Here is a 26148-nt window from a genome sequence, read left to right as displayed (position 1 = left end):
ACATTTTGTCTAGCAAGAAAAAAATTGAAGACATATTTCAGATCTTGGAAAACTTCAATATGAGGAATGATAGGTCTGAGGAACTGCAGTTTTTTGAAACAGATCCTCCTTATACTTCTGAAGTTCTGAAGTTCCATGCTATGAGATGAGAAATAGTCTTCTCAGCACTGAGAAAGATGAGACGTTTCTCTTAGTTGTTGATCTGTAGTGGCTCAAGTTCAGTTCTGTGGGTTTGACTTTATTAGAAATTAAATTGTGCAAGACTTATTTGTAAGCCTTCTTTCCAGCTGTGTTGTCTAGGATTCAGTTTACACTGGAAGAATGCAGTCTATTCATTCTCTTAATTGTATTATCTTTTGTTTGGAGCTTCCAAGTACTTTGTAGAGATAAATGTGAACTTCTCTTCATGAAGAGCAGGAAGCTGGGATATGAAATTATACAGGACTTGCCCAAAATCACAGAGAAAGTCATTGACACTCAATTCATTCTTAGGTGTTTTTTAACTTGGCAGAGGGTAACATTTCTGAAGTGCAATAATAATAACTTATGTAAGCGACAAAACTCAAGTATGAGAGGACCCCTACTGCTTTCCACCAGGCTGCTTGCATGAATTGGCTTCAGCATTCAGATAACGTATTTGCAGGACTTAGGCTTTACATATGATGGAGAATTGAACTTTAAATAAACTTTAAATAGATCCCCAATCCTTTGTGCTTCCCATTATCCTGCATTGCCTCTCAGTCTTGAAATAGGGCATATCAGACAGCCATAACTGAGCAGACAACTGGAAGGGGGAAGAGTGTCTCCTATGAATTAAAAAATCTAAAGACTGACCCCCCCAAATTGTACGCTGCAGTTTCAATACCCTTCATAGCTTTGATATCAATCCTGTGATTCTATTTTGGTTTGCCTTCTGATTTTTGAACTCTCGGGGTTGGCTGCACTGACATCATCTCTAAATTTGGTGGAAAGAAAGACGAACACTGTTAGGGTGAAGGCTCCTGAACAGCAGCAGCTGCTGATCTGCTCAGCCAACAAGGTCTGTTTTATCATATGGCCTGAGACTGAAGGTTTCTCAACTGTATTTTTAGAACATTAAGTAAAAGCTCATTCCTCTTTTGACTGAGGTGGTTGTACCATTACTGAGGTGCTACTGCTTGTTTTGCATAATAACAATTAATTAAATAACAGTTAATTCTGTGATAAACTTGCAGGTGCAAAACGAGAATCACTCAGACTTCTGACTATGAATGTAACATAGCAGAATGTTCAGAAAACAAACCTGCATGTATGAAATCATAACCATCTCTGCTTTAATGTGCATTGCGTCTTCTAGAAAGGGTTAAAAAAATAGTTACTTGAGTCTCCTGTTAGGGCTGGCAAGCTGTGTGACGGAAGTGTGTAGTATGTAGAACATAGCAAGTTCCTTAATATTAGAAGAAGAGATATTTCCATTTATAAGCTCTGTTTCTAAGTTCCCAGATAGTTCTTGATAGGAACAACCGGTCAATACTGCAACTCTGCTTTTAGTACCAGGCTAATTTGGAGTTATTACTATGTGACACTCATCATTCCATATAGGTAGATATATATCTAGTGAAATGGGTACAGAGAGGGGAAATCCTAGCTCCTTTTGGAGTAGATAGGAGTTTCCATGTTGATTCTCTGGGGTCAGGATTGCACACAATCTTTTACCAGCTTGGGATCTCCCACCTACTTGCGAGTTTGTCCTACAGCTGCTATCATCGCAATCTATTCATTGCAATTCTTAATGCTGTCCAAGTTGTTTTGCAACTGTTATGAACTGAAGAATAAAAGAGAAATCTCTGGCAGTGCCTTGTCCATTTAGACAGAAACGTCTTTAGGAACAAGAACTGCCTTTTACCATCCGTTGCTATAGCGCCAAGCACAATAGGGGTCTGGGGCTTAGTTGGAGTCAGTGCAGTATGCTCATCGTAGTGATAAATATTCCCGATGAGACAGAAAAGTACAACAGCTACTCTGTAATGCACTCATGTGCCATAATGGAATAAAACAGTTTAATATGGAATAGTCATATTATGTATGTGACATTATGTATGCAGAAACTTCTCAGTCACTGAAATAGTCCTTCCTGTAGCAGTGATGATCTTGCAGTAACCAAAAGGATTTTACAGATCCCCAAGCTCACTCTTACATGTAAAGACAGAATGTTCCCATGCACTCCAACATACTGCTGAACTTAGGGAAATGCAGCTACACGTGAAACACAGAAAATATCTAACAGTACAAGAGCTTAGAAAGATTAAGAAGAAAAAGGCAGAAATTTTCTGGTAAGCAATGCTTAATTAGAAAATGATGTTACTGAAAGCAAAATTTGTTTCTCAGGAAGCTCCCAGGGTCTTCCCCCCAAGCCTCCAGAGCACGAGCAGATCTCCATTACTTGTTGCTCCGCTACAGATCTGTGATTCCAAGGCACCCTGCAGGCTGCCTGCAGCTTGACCGCAGATGAACCCAAAGATCAAATACCTTGTAAGCATCTTTGGTTGATTTGGCTCCTCTAAGTTTCTGATGTTTCTGGCTCATATTGGGGCTTGTTCAGCATGGGCTCCCCTCTCCATTGTAAAGAACTGGTTCATTTCAGTATCTGGCTGTCCCAACCTATAGCTTGTGGAGGTGGAAGCCTGGCATATCAAGAAAAGCTTGACCAGCAGGAGCAGCCACAACACTGGGCACTGTTGGTACCAAGAATGCTGGTTTAGATGTGGATGTCTGTATTTATGAGCTTCCTGTTCTACTTTACATGATAAACAGACCACAGGAGACCTGAGGTTCTCAAATCTGTTGCATTCACACTGGGATGTTTCAAAGGTTCATCCAGAATTTCTACAGTTTGTTTCATTTGTTTCAGACAAAGTAATCAGCACCAAAATAACCAAACTTTTCAAGTGTTAAAAAAAAAAATAAAAAAATCACAGCTTTAATTACCATTAGGAATTTTGAAAGTTTTCTGTTTTTCTTTTAACTTTCCTTCAAAACAGAAATGCGGAACAGAGATCTTGAAAGTAAGTGACAGCACCTCCACTGGGGGTGGCAATACAGTCACTCTGGCTCCTCAGGCCAGCTGCTTCACATGAGCTCCTAGCACCATTCCAAATTTGTTGTACTTGGAGATTTACCACCTGAAGCAGTTTCAGTTGGTCTTTCTTAGCCTGCAGTACCTGGCATACCTGCAGTGGGAAGCTGATAATGGCTGGCAGTTAACTGTTGGCAGTTTATGGTTTATACTGGAGCTGTTAAATGTTCTGCAACTTTCAGGGGGAAAAAATGTTTTTTAAGTATAATTTCTCTGTTTTATGGTGTGGAGATGTGATGAAGCATATGTATGCTGTGCTCAGTTATGGTGTGTGCACAATGCTAAGCTGCGTGTCTCTTACAGAAGATCTCCCCTTGTGTTCACAGCTATAATCTTTCCTTGTGACAGTAACATTGAAAATATTATGTAATTATGTGTGGTGAGGATGCTCCCAGCTACCTGTAAGAATGATGCTTGGTTGCATCAGAGTTAACACTGAACTGTGCTATGAATGTTGCTAGATTTCCATTGAATGGTTTTCTGTCTTTTACATGCATGAAAGAAAACTATCAGCATTTTGATTAATAATCGCTGATATATGTTTAATTAAGGTGAAATTTGCTCTTTATGTGGTAAATAAAAATAATTATGACTCTCAAAACACACAATAAATGTTCAAGAACTCCAATAAACCACCAGAAATCAGTTGTGAGAAGACTTTACAAAAATCAGGAGTTATGTAGTGCTTGTGTGAGCATATAATTAACATCCCTCCATGTGGACTTGATAGAATGGCAACCTGTGTGTACAGGTCAATGGTAGGCAGATTTACTATCTGGGGTCTTCCTATGGAATCTTTGTACCAGGGCATGCTTTGATCTGAAGTACCTGAGAAAACAAACAAATGAAGTAATCACAATGGGAAGTGCACTAAGTATTGAATACTCAACATTAACCCTCTGGCTGCAGTAGGTCTATTTGTATGTGGTGAAGTGGGGGAAGGAGGAAGGGGAAAAGAGAAGTTTGAGATAGTGTTTGTTTAAAGCAAGGAATCCATCATGTGGCTTTTGTAAATGAGGATAAAACTACTCTCTCCAGCTGCATACAAATGGGAGAGCTTCTCACACATTAAAATGGAACTGGGACTTTCAAGTACTTCACTCAATATGCAGAAAATGGTGCTGGATGTTGACAGCTTTTCTCCAAAAGGAAGACAGCTGTGGGGGTCCTTTTATTAGATTGCATAAAGAATCCTGAAGTGAAGTTTTCCCAAGTAAATAGGCAAATATTCAGTAAAACAATCAAGTACTGTTTTTATTTTGTTGTTCAGTATGAAGTTTGTTATGTTTCCAGCAAATAATACACAAAACCAATGCTTTTTTAGGACTGTGGGAAGTAGTCGCGTATGACAAATGGTGATTGGTATATAGATGTGCTGAGCTGGTAATGTCTGTGTTCTCCAGAGCCTGTGAATCATCTGACAGTGCCAGTGTGATGTTCAAGTAGAACAATATTTTCCTTTTCCATTTAGGAGCTTCCTGCCTTCTGCCCTAGAAACAGGGCAGACAAATCTCCTTAAAATTAGAAATGACCCCCTGTGAAACCATAAATCCTGTCCATTCCCATCCTCTTTCTGTTTCCCCGTATGAACTATATATATTGCCCCTATTCTTATACATGCACCCTAAGCAGTGAGCTAAATTCTGGATTCAAACGGAATTATGCGCTGGCTTCTAGCTTACTTAAAACTGCCTTATCCCCATCTCTCCCTGACTGGGACCTGTCTCTGAAGGTAACTCTTTAAAGAGTAGATGCAAAATGACTGTCAGGGAAAGAGTTTGTCTTAGGAACTGTGTTTGCCGTGTTGTGGTTAGCTGCTAACTAAAAAAATCTTATTCTAAACTAGTCTTGTTTTCATTTTGGAGTCTTTTCTAGAGAGAAAAGAGTAGTTTACTCTGTTGGAAGTGATGGCTGTACCTTTCAACAGGTATTTATGATCCTTACGTGAGCACGTGGGATGCAAAACAGTTAATGGGTGAACAGACTGAACTGGGATATGACAGAACATCAGCCAAGACATATGGTATAAATCTGACAGGTGAAGCATGGAGATGAAGATCAGCCTAGCAGCTCTTAATTTTCATTTCCACTCAAACATCAGCAGAGATGAAGTACTGCTCCAAGAAGCAGCTGCACTTTTCTTACAGTTTACCTGGCACAGACTCAAGAAGGGCCTTTGCCTTTCAGAGAAGGAATCCTTCTTCCCGAAAACTTTCTGTATTATGCATCTTGTTCATTCCTATCTTAGTTGATTCCTGGATCAAACACGCCAGTGAATTCTTACTTGTCTTTCTGTTTGCTTGCAGAGCTACGGTTAGGAGAGGTAATCCTTATGGCTTGGGCTCCAACAAGCTATTCCACAGGCTTACTCTTTGTCTTCTGAAATACAGACATTTCTCTTTGCCACAGAGGCCAGTTGAAGCTAATCTTCTTCTCCCTAAAAAGTCGTCTTTTTTTATTTCTTCCTCTGTCAGCATTTAAGATAGGCTATTCCCTATCTTAATTAGCCAATACCAATCATATCTCTCCTAGCCTCTCTCGTCATGCTTACACAAGGCTCAGACTTTTACCTGTAGCTCAGCAAGGTGCAAACTGCAGTGTCTCTTCTCTGTCTCACTTTTCTCTATTTCTCGCCTATATCCCCAGAGCTAAAAAACCAAAGGGCTTTGGCCACTTTACTGCCACCTAATTAACTCCTATACAGTATTTCTGTTGGGGTTTCAGTGCTGCCTGGGACTTTGCAGTGCTAGAATTGCATGTCATGAAAATACAGAGAGCAAGGGGAGCAGGTTGGAGTCAAGGTGCCAACGAATGTTGAATAATGGAATTAGAAAAATGCTGAGAGTCACTGGAAGCTGGAAGCTTACATTAACATCTTTATTCTATAATTACATGGTGTACTCAATGGTTCTTATTTTTGGCGGGTGTTGTGTAGTAAAGATGCATTAGAGTAATTATATTGTAATGACAGAAGATCAGGAGTTAAAGATGTTGTGGATCTTGTTAGTATACACATCCAAAATTGTTTGGAGCTGATTTGGGAGGTATGTCCACATGGAATTTGATAACACTGATATTGTAATTAAAGCTGAGGAGATGGGGTTTGTACTTATTTCCTACTGCTGCCTGTGAATATTAATTAGCTCATGTAATCACCTGACCCTAGCAATAATCAACTCTGTTAGTCAGAGCAAGAGGGAAAATGTGAATTGCCCACTAAATATTTATTGAGAAAGCTGAGATGAAAACAGCCCTGTTGTAATGGAGAGCAGAGGCTCTCAGGCTTCCAGGAGCTTCCTTCCTGGTGCAAGGAAGAGCAGAATCTTTCCAGTCTCCTCCAGCCTCTGCTTCATGGAGGACAAGGACACTTGCACCAGAAGGAAGACAAAAACACACCTGGTTTGGCACACAAATGAGAATTATAGTCTGAAGCGGTCTCAGGTTTCTGATGACAGCTGAGACTTCTTTTTGTTGCTTGTATTCCTGCCAGCACAGGCTGTAAGGAGGAGAGATGATCCCAAAAGGCAGAAAATGTAGATCTGAGCTGAAGGGCATTCCTAAGTCTGGACACCATGGATATAAACTTACGCGACTGTTTCTGAGGGCTTCAAACACTTCATCACTTGCCAAGAGAAGGTACGTGGGGGAAAACCCCATCTCTTGTACCAAGGGAAGCCCTAAGAATTAAACAAAGTAAAACTGGAAAGCCTGTCCTCAAGGTAGAATACATAAGCAATAAATGCCTTTGCCTGGCAAAGCAATCCCTTTCACGGTTCACACTGGTGGTGTAGACTGAGCTTTGGGGATACCCAGGAAAAAAAGGGGTTTCAGAGAGATATGAATGCTTCCTTTTTAAAGATGGCAGTTTTTAAACCCATTGAGAAAATGAAGACCTGTCTGTACCTGTAGCATAGCTTGGTAGCTCTGTTTATCTCCCTGTTAGGTTCTGGCTTTGTTTGCTGCAGTAACAGTCTTCCTAATGGTTTCCTGATTCCTCATTAGAGTGTTCAGAGTTTTGTCCTTCTCAAAGCTCCTTCGGCTCATCCCATCGCAATCCCCTCCCCTGTCATGAGGCTCTGATCACCCACAGTATATAGCCAGAGTCTGTTTGGAGGGGCAGGCTGTGCTGGAAATGTGGCGTGTACTGAATTGCTTCAGGGTTGGCTGGGCAGTAATTCTCAGAAGAGGTGGCAAAGCACGGTGCTGCTCTGTGCTGGTGCCTTGCTGCTGCTCTGCTGGAGATCCGTGAACAGCAACAACACTGCAAGTCCTCTCTTCTTTCCTGACAGCGCCACAGTACCTGTATCTTAATCAGTCAGTGTCAGACAGTGTCACAGGCTCCGAATGCTTCTCTAAGCAAAGCACAGCACAAATACCTCCCTGCTGCTCGTAGCTTAGGTTACCATTACCAGACTAAGCTGCTGGTGTAACAGTTAAATGCACTGGAGCAGCTGAAATCCTCAGGCACATCAGTGCCAACACACGTGCAGAGCAAGGCACCCCTCAGCCCTGCACCAGACTGTTTCTGTGCTCTTGTGACTCCCACTGCAGCTGCCACTCCAGTAGCAAAAGCACAGGTGGGGGTAGAGCTGACAAAGGATCGCTGGTGTAGCTGATGAGATTTCAGTCATGTATTTTATAAGATATACAAGATTTCCTCGTTCTCTCTATCAAAATACCGTATGCTTCTCAGGCTATCTGATTTGCAGCTTTCCTGAATGGCATGATTGAAATCAGAAGGGACCAAGGGGGAAACCTATCCAAAATGAAACAGTGACATAAATAAGAGTTCTAGGGGAAACAACGGAATAGCTGTCAATAGGAAATAATTGCAGCTTCACCAAAGTTAGACTGGTTTACAGTTCCCAGCAGTGGATCTAGCATCAAAAGGAATCCTAAACCTGAAACTCTTGGAAAGAAGTGAGTTATCAGCAATGCAAGGTGATTCCTGTAGAGAACAAAGAGAACGTTTTGTGAGTGGGACAACCTGGTGGTTCCCCAGCTAGGAGGCAGAGTGCTTTTCCCTGAGCATGTTGAGGATAAGATTGGGCTTTTGGGCCTTTTGCTCTGTTTGCATTTTCCTCAAGGCCTGTACCATTGAGGTATGGAGAAACAGGGTTTTATTTTTCAAAAGATTATTTAAGTTGCATCTGTTTGGAGGATTTTGCCTGGAAAGTCTTCAAGTTCCCTAGGTTAGACCTGTTGCGTTAACAGAGGAATCTGCTGAACATTGACACCATGGGCACATGTACAGAAGCTTTATTAAAATTTTGGTGTTAAAATACTGGATAACAGCCAGCAATCACTAATTCCAGCAACTTGAATTTCAGTTTGTCAGTTATCTTTTGAGTGTCTTTCTGGTGCTGTATAGCCACTTGTGTGTGGAAAAAGAATAACTGATTGACTGGAGCTCTTGCCTGTGTTTAATTAATGGGGAAATGCAGAAGGATGATGATAACTTTAAAGTAGGTGTTCCAATGTGTCTGGGTCAGTCTGTGCACTAACAGAAGACCTATCTTCATGTGCAGAGGGCAGGTGGGGTTTTACTTGTCTTTGATTTTCATTGACAATATTCCTTCTGTCCCTTTCAAACACTAAGCATTCATCTGTTTGTGAGGCTGGGTTACAAGAGTGGCACAGTGTGGTATATCCTCCACAGCATTAAAACCAATCATACTCAGGTCTTTCTACTTGATGATATAATAACAATTTTAAGATGTCTCTTTCCACGTGTGTACACAAAAGGATGAAAAAGTAGTGCCATTTTTATTATATGCGAAAGGCACCCATTTGAGATGTTGTTCAAATGAGACCTAGCTCAAAATAAGATAATCAGTAGAAACAGCTTTCATCTTTGACATCTTGCATGGACTGTAAGTAAATTGGGAACGAGAGAGAAGACAAAAGTGCCTAAATACTGCATATTCAGATGTCTCAGCTTTAGTAAAATGTTATGGCTTTACAACTCTGCCTTGTAATTCATTTCAGCTACCCCAGAAGTAAAAAGACAGTGGTGTTTCAGGGGCTGACTGCAGAGGTCATAACCTTCTGCACACAATATATTGAACAATTCCATCATTCTTGCATTCACAGTGAATTTGGACTGACATAGCAGAATAGAAAAAATGCTTAATAAACTAGGGGTTTTATTACACCTCCCCCCCCCGCCCCCCCAGCTGGTAGGTATGCATTCAGCAGAGAATGGGTGTGACACTGTAATAGGTGTACTAAAAAAGGCAATCTGTTTACATTAATGTCTTCATTCACACTGAGATAAAAACAACTGTTTTCACTTCTTCTGTTATTTATCCTGATCAGCTTTCTGTTTGTTTAAGAAAATGTTTTGCAAAGTGATAAATATGAATTTTAAGAGATGGGATTTTTTAATGAGTAGTGGTAGAAGCTGTGCTCTGAGCCAAGTAAGGGATGGAGGAGGCATTGTCCTGGCAAGCATTGGTCTGTGTGCGTGTCCTCTGGTGAGGAGAGAAACTTTCCTCTGTGCTGCCCCTCCAGCTTCCTCAAGAGCAACCACGGTGAGTGCTTCCAGGGGCCAACTCATCAGCCCAGGTGCTGAATCAGCCCAAGAATTTTTAGCTACAGGAGAAAAATGGATCACAACAGACAACTTACTTTCTCCTTGAAGAGAACTTCACCCCGTCCTAATCAGTGATGCAAATTAGTGAGGTACTCTGGGCTCCTTTAACCATTCTCAGCATTTTATTGCGGTGAGAAATAGAAATCATGGTCATGCGCTTCATCTTAGGCAAAATCATAGTTAACCCTTTGATGTGATTAAAATATGGAGGGAGATCTCACAGACTTTCATCTTCTGGTTAATGTAAGCAAGAAAACCACAGTATGCCCTATGAGAAAGAGCAGCTTTCCAGCCTTCAGCTGTCTCTTGCCCATTTCCAGATGCTCACTTGAGCTGTAGGAGCCATGGACCAATTTGACCAACAGATCAGAGTACCTCAGAACTTTTGAGACTCTTGGGCCCAGTTGATCACAGTATCACAGTGTTGTGCGAGTTGGAAGGGACCTTAGAGATCATCGAGTCCAACCCCCGGGATTCGAGCCTCTGTGTAGCAGAGTGGCACTTCTACCATTTGCACCACAGGGGGGATTCGAACCTGGGCCTCCAGTGTTGCAAAGTGCAAATTTGCGCCACCGGAGGCACATCCTTTAGAAATCAGGACTGAGAATAGGATGCTGAGCTTTAAATCCAGGGCTTTAAGTCCTTAACTGTTGAGTAGAACACAGAACCATACTTCCACCATAGAGAAGTTCCTCACTATAAGTAGTTCTTCATTGTCATCACTTGTTTGTTAATTGCTTTTGCTTTGCAGTCTGACTTTCATGTTGTATAACCACAGTTACCTTACCTTTCAACCATATGTTGTCAGTCATACTTTTTCTTCCTGTCAGTGCATTACTGTCATGCTCTAAGCTGTTTATGAGTTTTAAAATATGAACTTCTGGTCTCGCTCAGTTTTAAGCTAACCCTGCTGCTTAAATGAAGGAATATCACATTTACCATACAGAGAGATTTATTTAAAAGCCAACTGTGAATTACACGGAGGAATCTGCAGTAAACCATGACAATAAATAATGAGAGGATGTTTGCCTGGAGGACTCGTCCCTAATGAGGTTTGGTCTTAAATAGGCATTCTGTTTGGAAATCAAATACCTTTGTTTCTTGAGGTTTTCATGTTTCTCCCTATTAAGTAGGGTTTTCTGAGAGATTTTGTTAGTAATTGACCATGGGGTCAGTGATGGTTACTCTTTACAGGAAAATGTGTGGCTATGATAGTACTGAGGGGGAGGGGAAGGGAAGAAAGGGGGAAATAATAAAGTTATGTCCTGTTTATGTACAGTTCCACTTTCTGATATTTATTTGTTGTTTATAACCTAAAAATCTTACCCAGATAGCACAGTTGTTTTGGAAGGAGGCAAACACAAGAATTCTTAAAATGAGATTATGTTGGTAAGTAAAAAAATATTATTAGGGTTCATATTTCTACTCTGAAATGCACCTCCTTACATTGTTACAGTCTTGTGTAGGAGCCGTTCTCAGACAGTCGCTCCTCAATGACAGAAGTTCTCCCTCCCAAACCCCTTTTCTTTCTATATGCCAACCTTGCTGTCTGATTGTTCATTTACACACAGGATCTGTGCTCATACAGAGCTACAGCAGCTACACGGATGGAAATGTGCCCTCAGTATTCCAGAAGGTCAATCCTCCATTGCTTTGTAAGGTACACAAGAATAATTTTCCAGCGCCTTATTTTGGATGCATTGTAATATTGGAGATATGTGGAATCACAGTAGAGATATATATATGATGCATGCACAAGGATACCTGTAGGAAATTATGCATTATGTCTTTTGGGAGAGGTAGGTGCTGTTCTCCTGACTTTTTTTTTAACCATTGGTGCCATGTATCTGGAAAGCATACATTGATTTCCTATCTGTTAAAAGTACAGTGCTCTTTCCTTAAATCTCGGTACAAGAGCAAGAAATGCATTGAGCTCTGGAAGTCATGACTGTGACCAACTAGAGACCTGGGGTCTGTGTCCAGTTCTTTGCAGAATGCCTCTTAGATACCAGAAGATAATTGGATAGCCTGGTAAGTGGAATAGGAGAGCTCTCCTGTAAACAAATTCCCACTGATTAAAAGGTAGCTGGAGTATATGGTTAGCCACATCCCTTCCTTCCACCGTATCGACCGCACCACTCAGCTTGGTGTCGTCAGCAAACTTGCTGAGGGTGCACTCAATTCCCTCATCGATGTCATTAATAAAGATGTTAAAGAGCACTGGTCCCAAGACAGACCCTTGGGGGACATCGTTACCGGCCTCCGCCTGGACATAGAGCCATTGACCGCCACCCTCTGTCTGCGGCCTTTCAACCAATTGCTTATCCATCGAGTTGTCTACCCATCAAATCCACTTCCCTCCAATTTGGAGATGAGGATGTGATGGGGGACCATGTCAAAGGCCTTGCTCAGGTCCAGGTAAATGACATCAGTCGCCTTCCCTTCGTCCACCAACACTGAAACTCCATCATAGAAGGCCACAAGATTAGTTAAGCATGACCTTCCCCTGGTGAAGCTGTGCTGGCTGTCTCGGATCACATGCTCATTCCTTATGTGATAGAGCATGTTGTCCAGGAGGATCTGTTCCATCGTCTTCCCAGGCACGTAGGTGAGACTCACCGGCCTGTTCCCTGGGTCCTCCCTGCTCCCCTTCTTGTATATGGGAGTGACATGACCCTTCCTCCAATTGTCTGGGACCTCACCTGACAGCCATGACTTCTCAAATATGATGGAGAGCGGCTCGGCAACCACCTCAGCCAGCTCCTTCAGGACCCTGGGATGCACGCCATCTGGCCCCATAGACTTGTACTCATTCAGTCTAAGGGGGCACTCTCGGGCTTGCTCTGTCCTTACAGTGGGGAGGGATTTACATCCTTGGTCCCTACATAGAGGTTTGGGGATGCAGGGCTTAGGGACATGGAAAAGACTAGAATTCTGGCCACCAGTGAAGACTGAGGTGAAGAACTCATTCAGCACCTCAGCTTTCTCTTCATCTGTTGAAGCCAGTTCTCCTTCTAAATTTACCAAAGTAGGTACACCTGTTTTGGCCTGTCTCTTCTGGCCAATGTACCTGTAGAAGGTTTTCTTATTGTTTTTCACGTCCCTCGCCAAGTTCAGTTCTGCCTGCGCCTTGGCTTCCCTGATTCCACGTCTGCAAGTCCGGACAGCATCCCTGTATTCTTCCCAGGTGACACAGCCTTGTTTCCAGAGCCTGTACACCCCTTTCTTCACCCTCAGTTCTCTCAGCAGGTCCTTGCTGAGCCATGCCGGTTTCCTACCTCACCTGCCCACTTTCTTATTCAGGGGAATGGAGACATCTTTTGCTTCCAGGAGGGCATCCTTGAAGAGCAGCCAGCTCTCCTCAACGTCCTTATCTTTGAGGGCAGCGCGCCAGGGGATCTTGGCCAGCATTCCATTGAGTAGCTTGAAGTCTGCTCTTCTAAAGTTCAGTGTCCTGATCCTGCTCTTTGCCAGGCCCACATCGCTTGAGATCACAAACTCAACCAGGGCATGATCGCTGGAGCCCAGGCAGCCTCCAACCTTGACGCCTTTGATGATCTCCTCAGCATTGGTGAGCAGCAGGTCCGGCAACGCTTCACCTCTGGTCGGTCTGTCCAATACCTGAACCAGAAAGCTATCATCAATGGATTTCAAGAGCCTTCTGGAGCTCTTGCAGCTCGCCGTGTGGTTTTCCCAACAGATGTCCGGATGGTTGAAGTCCCCCACCAGGACAAGAGCCCGTGAGTCAGACGTCTCACGCATCTGGAGCAAGAAAGCCTCGTCAACAGCCTCCCCTTGATCAGGTGACCCCTAATACCAGCTGACCTTTATTAGTCTCATCTCTAATCCTAACCCACAGGCTCTCAACCTGTTCCCTATGACTGTTTCTCATAGGGAGCTCCTCACAGTTTATCCAATCTCTGACATAGAGAGCAACTCCCCCACCCTTCCTACCTCGCCTGTCTCTCCTAAAGAGTCTATAGCCGCCGATGGCAGTATCCCAATTGTGGGAGTCATCCCACCATGTTTCTGTGATAGCAACAATGTCATAACTTCCCAAGTGCATCACAGTTTCCAGTTCCTCCTGCTTGTTATTCAGGCTGCATGCATTAGTATAAAGGCACTTCAGCCGGACTATCTGTCTCGCCACCTTTATAAGGGATCTAGGATCTGCTAGAACAGCAGCATCCCCAGCATCCCCCTGCCCTACTCCCTCCCTTTACACTCTGCTGTCATTGCCCACGGAGTTTGGTACAATCCCTCAAATGACCCGTTCAACCCCAGTAGCCCTTATTTTGCCCCCTTCCTCCTTCGTTCCTAGTTTAAAGACCTATCAATGAGTCCCGCTAATTCTTTAGCTAAGATCCTCTTACCCCTCAGGGACAGGCTTCTTGCATCAGCAGCCATCATTGCCAGGTGCAGTGTAAATTGCCCCATGGTCAAAAAAGCCAAAATTCTTGCATCTGCACCAGCTCTTAAGCCGTCTATTTAAGAGCTGGGTTTTTTGGATCCTCCCTGTACCTTTCCCTGACACCACAGGCGTAGAAGAAAAGACCACCTGCACCCCAGCTCCTTCAAGTATTCACCCCATTCCCCTGAAGTCTTTCTTGATAGACCTCAGGCTTTCCTTATCAACTTCCTCGCCGCCAGCCTGAATTATTAAAAGTGGGTAGTAATCCGAAGGCCGAATCAACCCTGGAATTATCTTTGAAATTATCTTCCCTGATAATGGAAAAAGTCTTTACCTCAGCTGCACATCTGATAGCCCTGAGGCAGAAGACAGGTTTGAAAAGCATTTAACCAGTGGTTGTGCAGTGTCTGGCTATTCAGATGGTTCATGATTTGGCAGCCAAGTTAAAAAATTCAAGACAAGAAAAAATTGCTGCATTCCTCCTCACCTTTGGCGACATCTGCTTGAGTGATAAAGTGAATGATCAGTAGCTCTGTACTCCAAAACCTAGTTTGATTTCTGAGTTGCATTTGTCATGCTTGATAACTGTGCTTTGCACTAACCCAACTGTTTTAACTTCTCACAGGGCAAGGAACTGGATAATGTAATACTCAAACAAAAGATTGAAAGAATGCAGCAAGCTTAACATATCCCTCTGATAACTCTTAGTTAGATTTAAAATAAATTCCCTGATGGCCTCATTGTTTTCCAGGCATCTTTCTAGATAAACTTTTCCTATGGTAGAATCATTTTGAAGTAGAAATACAGACTCTCCAAGGGCAACCATGAAAATCTGTAAAGAGCTATAACACAATAATGAATCCTGTAGGCAAGACAGGGCTTGCTTTGACCAGCTCCAGAGAGTGAAGAAATGGGAGAAAACTTTTTTTGGGGGGATGTTACAAAGCCAAGGTCTCTTAGAAGGCTGGAGCCCAAACTATACGGAAAAACACTTGAGCTTTTTGAAGTGTGAGCTCTCAACACAGTACTGAAAATTAGAGACATCTGCAAAAATATTCTTTGTCTTTTTAAGAAAAGATGCAATTGTAACTATTTGTAAGATGCATCTGAGACAAACAATGCAGCTTATTCTCCTATAAGATAACGCCTAAGTTAAAGCAACTACGACAAAACTTAGAAGTCACACTGAACAAGTTGAGTGAGTTTTATAGTAATCAAGCTATAAAAAGGGGGGTTTAAAATCCCTATATAATACTCATAGTAAATAATAATATATTAATTCATGTAAATCTTTATAATCGACTAAATATGAAATATGAAATCCCTGTTCAGTTTTAATTAGATCTTAGTGCGTAATGGAAAATTCTGGATGTTTGAAGTCGCAGCATTCCTGCTGCCTACAAAGAGACTGTAACATGATTCAGTGCCTTAACAACAAGCATACATATAAACAAACTCATAACAACTGCACTTTGAAACTGTACCTAATTTCTTTCCAGGCAAGCAATAATCTCTGAGAATGAACCCATTTAAGTAGTGAAATTATACTGTATGAACATCAAAGATAATCTCAGGTCCATTCTGAGAACATTCGCAGTTACTGTAGCAGAGGTTTGTGTTTTGTGGCGTGGTTGTTTTTTGTTCCTTTTTATGCTTTTCTTTGCTCATTGGTTTTATTTAATAAATATCTGAAAGTGCCACGTATTCCTGCTGTCCAGGCATAAGGTTTAAAGTTTACCATCACAGTTGCTGCAATCAGAGCTTTGAAAAAAATCATTATTTTGAATTTGTTTCCTTTCTGGCTGAACAAGTCAGTGGCACTAACACCACACAACCTGTCATGGTTTTATTGGTTGCTGGTTGTTTTTGGTATTGTTGGGGTCTTTTCTTAAAATATGCCTATGGAAAGTGAGATCACGTGCTTAGAAAAGGAGTCACTGAAGGAATAAGCAATTTTCAGTGTTGGTTGCTTCTTTCAATAGCCTCTTCTTGTCACCATGCAGGTAAGTTCACAGTCAACAGTCACTCCTTTTGTAACATCTTACAAGCTCCTTTCCACTTTAGCATTAGAAAACTCAGCTCTAAACTCTCCAGGTGTTCCCAGCTGGTTCATAATGTCTCTCGTCATTCTCCTGTAATGGTAAGAAACTGTTCATTACTTCAAATCAAACTGTGCCTTTTAGGCTGGTTATAGCACCGTGAATGGTACTCCAGTGGCTTATTTGATTGATGAGTTGTAATAACTGCTTTCGAATCCCTTTGTTGTGACAACGGTTCTTCAGCTTCATCCATGTATAATAAATAGCCTAACAAGCACATTATTTCATTTCTTTATTAAGTCATTAATTACACTGCAAGTTCTTCAAATGCATCAGAAGAGTTTCTGGATAAAACCAACTTACTGTCATCATTGTTGAATGTACTGCTCTTACATGGACTTACCTGAAAAGTAAATCTATGCATAACAGAACCTGCCTAACACCACCAAAGCAATCTTCTTCCTTAACAGTCAAATTATTTTATCTAACATGAAAACATTTGTTTGTTCTGGTTATGGAAAGATCAAAATGTTCTTTTTAAATGCCTTTCTCACTGGCCACACGTTGAAATAACACAAAAGCTGCATTTCCTTAAAAATGGATTATTTTCCTGGGTTTCATTCAGTTTTAACAAATAAAATATACAGAATACAGACAGTACAAACACAGAACAGCTGTTTACATTTAAACATATGCCATTCAGCTACTCAAAAAATTATTCAGTCACCAACATTTCAAAGGCATATTACTGACATATGGTGTCTGACATGTTTCCACAACTGTGTATGCTGGTCTTGATGACAACCATGAAAATCACATCATTCCATGTGAGCAGTTACAAGAAAAACAGGCAAACAAAGATTTAGCTTGGGGTTTTATATTCTTACTGATTCTAAAAGATTGTGCAGAATCCAAGGTAAGTCTTTTGGCTTTTCACAATATAGGCCTCATTTGCTACAACCATTCCATACCCTGCCCCTCACCTCACAATGGGACTCCACAAACAGCAGAGCATAACCACTGCTGCTATTGAGCTGTTCTCCCAGAGGCAGGCAAATAGACTCAATTAGACACAACAGGCTATTCCCAGGGCTACTCTCCAAACTGACAGCTTGAGATCGTTGGCATATGGCTTGCTGTTTCACAGTGTATGGAAGGTTACTGTTTTGTTATAGGAAAACTGGGTATTAAAGCCTATTGTGGAGCTCAGTCAGGTTAAGACAGGGCTGGATACTGAAGTATTATTCCAGTCCTGCCAGAACTTGAGGATATCCCAGTAGAAAAAGGTTCCAGGGCACTTTGCAGGCCATAATCTTAAGTACCAACTTGGAAACTGACACAGAATCCCTCGTGATTCTAACGTTTGCATTCTTGGGGTTGGGATGGGGGGCAGAGGCAGTTGCTCAGTTCAGAGCCACAATTCAGAGCCATTTCAGAAGCAACAATAAAATCAGCAAAGGCCATACTGAAATTTACACAGACAGCAGCTGAGGAAGGCCAGGCTGTTGACAGAGTGCTGTGCCAGCACATATAAACAAACAATTCATTTTAAAAAAAAAACCCAAACATCTGCATAAAACTAAATTAGCGCAATTGAACTCCCTTTTCCCACCACTTAATTCACTTGTCCTAAATAAGTATTTTTCTCTATTAAATAGTAACATTCTTCTCCACTGGGATGTGCCTGAGTCTAGCAGTTCATTCATCATTGTAGACCTCAAACACCAATCATCTGAGGAGTGTTTCCCCATGACTGCACTAAATTAGGAAAGTTTCCAAAGCATTCTTCTTCCTGTGGCCCTTTTCTGAGTCTAATCCAGTACCTTTGCTGGTCCCACTGATGCCTGGACAAGGCTTCCAGCTCACAGCTGGCTCACATCCCACCACACTGGAGCACAGCAAGCAAGCTGCCCTCCCCCTGTAGGGACATGAGGACCACTGCTCAACTCACAGTGCTAAAGGCAGGCAGCAAGCTAACTGGCATTCAGTGTAAAAATGCCAACTCTTTCAATCAAACCTGCAATTCACATGGTGTTTTTTGTACTTGAAGTCCCAAGCTTTCTGTTTTTAAGTAAAAAAATATCATCAGAATACATAGAATTTCCATGGTTTAGTTTATCACCCTGTGTTCTCTCACTGGTATAGAAAGGAAGAAAAAGGGCCATGTATTTTCTTTTAGTCACCAGTTGGTCCTCCTTTAAGGACCTTGTAAGACATTTTTTTTGTGTATTGTTTCTCTGCATATGTGGGCAGCTTTACTACTTCATCCCCCTCAGGACCACTTAACAACATCAGCAAAGCAATTAAGTGTAGTTTTCAGGAAAATGCCAGAGGCATTACACTGTCTGGATGGGAGTCTCAACCCAATTATTTTCAGCTAGTTGTGAACTGTGGAAAGTGGACTTTACTTCATTATAACTTCAGTTCCCACTGATTAAAAGTCTAGTGTGTTACAGACAGTAAGGAAAAATGAAAACAATTAAACTTTCCGTCAATAAAATGGCTGCATATTCTTCAACGTAGGGGTTTACTTCTCTCCAGAGAAGTGATTAAAACGAACTGATTGAACTATAATTTGATTGACTGAAGAGCCTCAACCCATTGCACTAAAGCTTAAATTCCATCTTATTGCTCTATTAACTCTGAATAAATATTAAAAAAAAAATAAATAATAAAAATACTGGCAGTCTCACAAACCTCTTACGTGGTCATCCAGTTGAAATTTCATACTACTCACAGGCTGTGGTGGATTCTGTTCCTTCTCTGACTGATTCACAACAGACTGGTGTTGAAGAGTGGTGAAGACACCTAAGAAAATGTCATTAATATAGCTTTGAAATCTTTACCTTGTACCTATCACATAATCATTGGTGGATTCTAAACTCAACCAGAGATAAAGTTGCTCTGAGATGATGAAAGAGGAGAACATTCAGGTTCTACACAGCTGTCACAACAAGAAAGAACCTCCTCATGAAAAAAAAACAGCCATGGCAAAGGTTCCTAGCACAGGAACCTTTGGCAGGGTGTGAGGTTGCCAGATGCTCAGGCTTGTGTACATACATACACCTCTTTCCATCAAGGAGATACTAAAGCAAGAGGCACATTCAGACTGGTTTCAATGGTAAATTGTGCTGGCTAAGAATCAAGATGCCGAGGTGCCCAGGAAAACATCATTTTCTTTGGACTTCGGGTAAATTTCTGCAGAGTGCTCATTCCACAAGACTGTCATCTCTACAGATGGGTAACAGTCCTGCCAGATTCTGGGACTCCTGTTGCACTAACAAAAGCTAGTCAGGAAGCATTAAGACATGCATGCTTTCATTGACAAGCTACTGTGATACAGACAATACCCAACTTAACATTCACCTCTCAGAAAATTTAAATTAAATGACATTCCCCTGTAGAATGTTGGCACTCTCAGGTTTGACATTTTATTTCTCTATTTATTTCCACTTTTGAACTAAAACACAGCATTCGAAATACAGCTGTACCACCGTAGAATTGTATTGGAATATATTATAGCTTTAAATTAAATTATGTTGGTAATTAATTGAATGGGACTGGGTAAGATGGGTAAATAAAGGTGGGCAACAAGCTCCAGGTTAAACTCTTAACATGCTTCCTTTCACAGGCAGCTCAGACTCCCAAGGAAGGCAGTAGGTATTTTTTCCAGTTACATCACTATGAGCTGGGACATGTGACCCTTGAGCTGTAGTATTTGTTACTGTGCTCAGTCTGCTGTTGAGCTTTACACTTCTGGCTGTGACTGACCTACAGCACAAGCTTCACGATCAAGCCACAGATCTAATGCAAACAGTTCCGACCATTAGATACTACCAATCCCAGCGTTTCTGACCACTCTCAAGGGTTACTAATTCACTGTGTTGTTTATTTGTATCATTTAAACATAGCTCATACCACAAACATTAAATTATCCATATTTGTTAGCCAAAAGCTGCCAAGACCATACTGGAATCACTAAGGGAATATTGCTGCACTAAGGTAAAATTCTGCCTGTATCTAACTTAGAAGGTACACCTTGACAAATTATGTAACTTAACTCTTAATAACTGTCTTGTGTTACTGGCCTTTTGTTTCTCCCTTCACTTTGATCACCAAACACAGTGTTATTCTCTACTTCACCGCAATATCTGTAACTTTGAATGACAGACACTCAGTAACAGACAAGGAGACAAGGGCAAATGCTCAACCATGAATTCCTAAGTGCCTCCAGAGACTGCAGGATGTTTGCTACGTTCCCTGTTCCCAGTTTTATGTCACACACACCAGAGGTACATAGAGCACCAAACAACCTAAATGCCTATTTGCACCTTTCAGTTCTTACATAGACAGATACATTCTTGCAATTACAAACCCACCTTTGTCTGCATTGCTGCTGAAGAAGCAGCCATGTTTGAAGTCATTTATGTTTATTGTTCTGCAAGAAAATGAAGTATATTTGATAGCAAAAAGACAAACCCCAAGCATGAAAGTAGCCCCGAGACTTCTCATTCTGAAGCTAGAAAGTAGCATTTATTTGTCTTTCTTAGTGCTCCTACAGCCATGGCAGCAAACAGCACATGGGAAGGGTTTCTTACTGTGCTGATATAGGTCACGAGTAAGCTGAGCAGCGTGCAATGTCAAGATGAGGGCAGGGCAGGGCCTTCTTCCAAGTCCAACCTGTGTGAGGCAGATGAAGGATGAACAGGCATTTCCTGACTCAAGCAATTGCTTAATATATCCCCCTCCCTGTAAAGCATCAGCAACTGCATGGACAGGAACTTGCCAACACTTCCACCAAACCACACTGGGCATCAGGGGGAAAAAATAAATAAACAAATATGATTCAAATGGGATCAATACACTTTCTGCATGTGCAGAATCAGCATTTTCTCTTTCCAACATCAACTTGATTTCAAAAGTCTGTAATTATGAAAATATATCAACAATGTATTAGCCAGTAGATTTTATGTTTGAAAGATAACTTTTTAATTACAGAGAGGTCATAATTCTCAGTTTTTGAGGAAATGGGATTAGTGCCATTTCTTCATTGAGGTTGTAGCTTCATTACTTAAGAAAACATTATTTGAAGGGCAAAGTGTCAGCCATTACACCACGCTGAAAAACATAAGCTAACACTTGAATACACTCTTCCTAGCAACCAAGGTCTTTCATCAGAAAAACAGCATATTTGTGTTGATTTGTGTGTGGTTTTTTTCCCCCCTGAACATTATATGTTGAGCCAAATTTCCAGCTTGCAACCCTTCAGCCACACAATATTCATCAAATCCCTGGAATAGAGTTTTTGGTGAAGATGGAAGCTATTGATTAAGCCACCTCATTGTTCATGTGCTAAAAAAATGAACTTTTTTTTCCCTAAAATCCATATTTAAATGCTTGCATCACCGCTGCTTATATGTGGCACTATGTCAGTGGGGCCACATTTCCTGAATTCTGTGCATCCCTGACTTCCACTAACAGAAATACCAGGAGGTTAATTTTCATTACTAATCTCCTTCACATACACTGACCTGCTGTGTGACTTCCTTAAATTAAGGGCAGTACTTTAAGAAATGCTGAACTTCTACAATTCTGAGTGAGTAGAAAATAAAGATAACGAATACTTAACTGGACTTTGGTCTGTCCATTTGTTCCACAATATGTTACCTCTTTTCTCCTAAGAATAGAACCTTTCCAAATACAATTTTCTGCTTCTGTATATTCCTTCTTTTCTTACCTAACGGTTTTTACTCCTTTGTTTCTTTCTTGTAGGAAGGAGACCAATGGTTTTCATTGCTAAATCTTCGAGAAAAAAATCAGAGGAGCGACTGGGAAACACCTTCCATGGAAAAGAGGAAAGATGCTAAGGGACAGGATGTATCCTCCTTGACACAGAGTGGTCAAAGAGCCAGCTTTCTCCCCTCTCTAAAGAGTTCTCAGACAACTGTCTAGGAAAGTGCAGTCTCCCCAGCTGTTAACAGCAGGATATATTGCAGCACTCTAGACTGCTGCTGCCATGTCATCTCAGCGCCTCCAGGGTCAGCTGAGTGCATTAAATTAACAGTTTTCCCAGGCAAGGCAAAATGTCTGTGAACAGAATGGTGCAGCATAATAATGGCATACATACCTGCTTCAACATTAAATGTTTTGGTAAGAGCAGGAACCATTGAAGTGATTCTGACTTGCATGACTTAGTGCCAAACACTCGTTATCACACAGAAGTCCTGTCCCACTGTGTGTCAGTTTAGCACCACTTAACATTTTCATTGCTTATTTTAGAATCATTGCCTTTTTTTTCCATCCTTAGTAATTTATGAGCTTAGAATTATCGATAATGTGAAGCTTCATTACAAACTATCTGGAGGATTGTCATCTGACTCGTCCCATTAAATTATTATTCCCAAACATGGTTTCTATTTAATAAGACATCAATTGAGCATCAATAAAGTAATAATTAATGAGCTGTGTCTTCATAGAAATACTGATAGCTTAAATACACACCAAATGCAGCATGCTGTCTGCAGGAGGGCTGTCAAATCTCTGAGAACATTGTCTGTTTAGTATTTAGAATATGATAATAAACCACGACTTAATTGCTATGGTCTTCAGCTAATCATGTGACAACTGTAAATCACACCAAACTATGAACCTGTAAGGCAGAACTGGGAAGTAACAAAGTGTTCTACATAGGTGAGAAGATAGTCTCAAAACACTACAAACACCAAAGGGACTTCATGTTTCCACAAAACATCACAAGAATTTTGGTTAGGGTAACTGTCTGTTTTCTTCTTTAATGTGATCTGTTGGATTGAAATGCTCTATTTTTTTCATGCAGAAAAAGTTAAAACAATTTTAAGGACTGAAACTTCTGCCTAAAAAGCAAAACATTAAAATAGCCTAAAGTTCAACAATGTTGTTTTGGTCTCTTGTTCTAACAATCTATCACTCTAAAGGACAAGCTTCACCAGATGTTTAAATTCAGAAAGAAGTGACGCTACTTCATCCCAGAGAATTTCAGCCCCTTAATCCTATTGCACCTTACAGCTCCAGGAGCCACTTCCACTTCCACACTTACATTTCCTCAGCTTACACAAATCCCACGAGTCTTATTGGAGGAAGAGAAAGGACAGGAGTAGAAGTTTCTCATGGATTATTTTTCTCCTAAATTTCTGGTGTTTATTTTTTATTTTCCTTTATTACTCAAATTTCATCAAGGATCAAACAAGAGCTTTAGACAGACAGGGTGAACATTTTGCCAGTATCACACTTACCTTTGTCCCAGTTCATTAAGAAGCATTTACTCCCTGCTCCCTCAGACCCCCACTTATGTAGGATTTACACAAGGGCTTTAATTGCACATCTCTGGAAGAAAGCCAAAAGACATTAACCATCCTTCAGTGACAGCTTGATGTTTCTTAATATTCATTGAATCTCCTTTTCATCCACGACACTTGTCTTGTCACTGCTCATGTCCACTATTTGGCTTCTCCATCACACAATTAAGGATTATAAGGGCAGTTGTCCTCTAGTGCAAAACACAACTTGATGCCAACATCTCAGCCTCACTTAAAACTTTAACACCCCTTGAACTTGAGATGTTTACAGCGCTACAGAGATGTGCTATTCAAACCCCAGCATAGAGAGGTTTCAGTTTAAGATGTTAAGAGCTGAATGAACCATGAAGACTTTCTGGTCTGACCTCCTGCAATGCATTTTCACTCAGTCACTTCCATCTTAATCCCCATAATATACCTGAGTCAAACACATCTTCCCGAAAGGTTTAACAACTTAATCTGTCACTGAAAACTCTATTACTCTACCACCAGTTTACACTGGTATTATTACCTCACACTCCACAATTGAGATGCACAGTTGAGCTTCTCAGTTTGTCACTCCTACCTCCAGCCAATGATTTTAGCTTCTCTCTGCCACTTAGTGATTTGATATTTCCTGTTTTGGTCCCACAAGGGAACTAGACACATTAGAGGTTCTAGTATTTCTACCATTCAGAATCATGCAAGCAATAGCATGCATACATGTACATCTCTAGTATGTCTTCTTACCTTAAAGGACATACCAGAATCCAGAGACAATCACAGCAATCCTCTGCCACGTTCTCCTCCTCCTCAACAGATCCAGCTCCATTCCTTTCTGAGACACTCTCAGGGAAATGATGAAGAGTTTAACATGGAAAGAACATGCCCACAGCTTTGAGGGACAGCTGTTTTTAAAGCAACCAGCTTCCACAGACTCCATTTCCTCTCAGTTAACCACACAGGTTTTAGAATAATAATTTCTCTTTCTTAAACACATCCACTCTGGATTAGTTTCACCACCCTCATTCAATCAAAATACTCACTAATTCTAATGGATGTTTCTCTTGAGTAAGAAAGAATACAACCTTTGGTTTCTGAGCCTTCTTTATAACAGATTTTGTGAAAGTCAAAATAAATAACGTACAGCTATTCACCTTTAGGTAGTGCAAAAACAGTCCCCAGAGTGATAGCTTTCAGTTCATCTCCAGTGAGAGCTCTATAAGCTGTTCTATAAACACAGCAATGAATAACAATCAGTCTCTCACTCCTCTCTGTCTCTGGTGTGACAGACCCTTAATTATGGCTATTAGATTATTATTTTCTCCAGAGAATCCTGTGAGGCAAAAGCAGTGTTCTTCTCTGGACATCAAAGGCAGAATTAAGACCCCGCTTAGGAAAGCTCCTCAGAAACAGCTGCTGTTCATCCCCACTAAGGAATGCCCTATTTGAGACCAAGTGTGCAGCTGCAGCCCATGCAAAAACCAGTACTCTGCTTTGAAGGGAAAGATACTCACCTGAAGCACAGAAATCCCACCTCCTACTAAGCTCTGACAAGCTATTCAGATCTCTGTTATCTTAGCCAGACTTCCGTATCCCGCAAAGATCACCCACTGCACCAGTGAGGCTTGCAACACAACAGCACAAAAGCAGCAGCACAAATTATGACTGTGTAGCAGAGAACAGTGAACTAGAAACCACCCACCTAAGGCACACTGTACCACCAGCATCTGTTGGTGCATATATCTGCTTTTTATGTGCAAGGTTTATTGGAATCCTTTGGGGATAACTCTGCATGCTCCCACAGTTGACTAGTAGGCAGAAGAATGTCTGCACACCAGGAGAGACCAACAAGGCAGAATCAAGACTCACGCTGACACCCTGCAACAAATGATTCCTGAATACTTTGTTTGTAGGTAACACGAATCAATCCTTACACAGTAATTACTAGAAAATTAATGTAACTGCCTCCCAAGAGAATTACTGGTTAATACAATTATCGTCTGTGGGTATGTAAAGCAAGATAAGTATAGACAGCAGGCAAGAGTATATATATATGACAGCCTATGTGGTTTAGGCTTGTTTCAGAACATTGTAGCAACTTCTTATAACAGCACCAGTGTAAAAAGTAATGTCTGGCAATTTATCAGTTCTTAATAAAGCACTGTGCTTAGTTTAACTGCTGAAGCTGCTCTTGATTTTGATTCAGCTGATTTTTGTCTGGGCTCAGCACTACGGCTTATCCCTGTTTCCCTGGCTCCTTCAGGTTTTGACAGTTCCAAGTTCTTACTTGATTGGACTTAAAATAAATAAATATTAGGAACTGCTTATGCAGCACTGCCCCATCTGTCCGCAGCCCGTGTGCAAAATTAATATTGGTTCAAGACACTAGAAATGCATACATGCACATTAAGAGCATAGGTTCCAGGATGAACATTGCACTACCCATGAATTCCACAACCTAAACGCACATCATCACTCAATTAAATGAAACCCAAGTAGTCTCTATGTGCCAAGCAGGTGAAGTATTTTCAGATGAAACACATCTGTGAAGGTAAGTTCTTTCAGGGTTTCACAGACATGTGGTTAGTAAGCAAAAGGTAAGTGCATTTAAAATGACTGCCAAAAATTAAACTGGTTCCACACCTATACAACAGCAATTACTTAGATGCATT

The 26148-nt window shown here is 41.2% G+C and overlaps 2 long non-coding RNA genes across 7 annotated transcripts in view; one reads left to right on the top strand and one right to left on the bottom strand.

Annotated features, from left to right (window-relative positions):
* The window catches only part of LOC107319239 (uncharacterized), a 191401-nt gene extending 168333 nt beyond the window's left edge, over positions 1-23068 (top strand). For 4 of the 5 annotated variants that reach the window (XR_001557698.3, XR_001557696.3, XR_014947503.1 and 1 more), the window contains one exon: positions 21933-23068. This is a non-coding gene — a long non-coding RNA (uncharacterized LOC107319239). Of the gene's footprint in view, positions 1-11281; positions 11371-21932 lie in introns of all 5 variants that reach the window. The other variant, XR_001557697.3, reaches the window with a different exon arrangement.
* Positions 15917-24332, bottom strand: LOC146760549 (uncharacterized). Of its 2 annotated transcripts, XR_014947505.1 has the most exons (6): positions 24224-24332; positions 23432-23522; positions 20759-20840; positions 20540-20598; positions 18858-18968; positions 15917-16253 (listed from the first exon to the last, which is right to left on the bottom strand). It is a non-coding gene; the product is annotated as an uncharacterized LOC146760549 (long non-coding RNA). The 2 variants fall into 2 exon arrangements; XR_014947506.1 differs by lacking the exon at positions 20759-20840.
* Positions 24333-26148: the final 1816 nt, after the last annotated feature.

The sequence above is a fragment of the Coturnix japonica genome, chromosome 6, assembly GCF_054131305.1.
Source record: "Coturnix japonica strain WE chromosome 6, WE-NBRP24, whole genome shotgun sequence".
NCBI lineage: Eukaryota > Metazoa > Chordata > Aves > Galliformes > Phasianidae > Coturnix > Coturnix japonica.
Note: the sequence above shows the minus strand (reverse complement) of the source record. Positions and strands in the feature narration are given on the sequence as shown.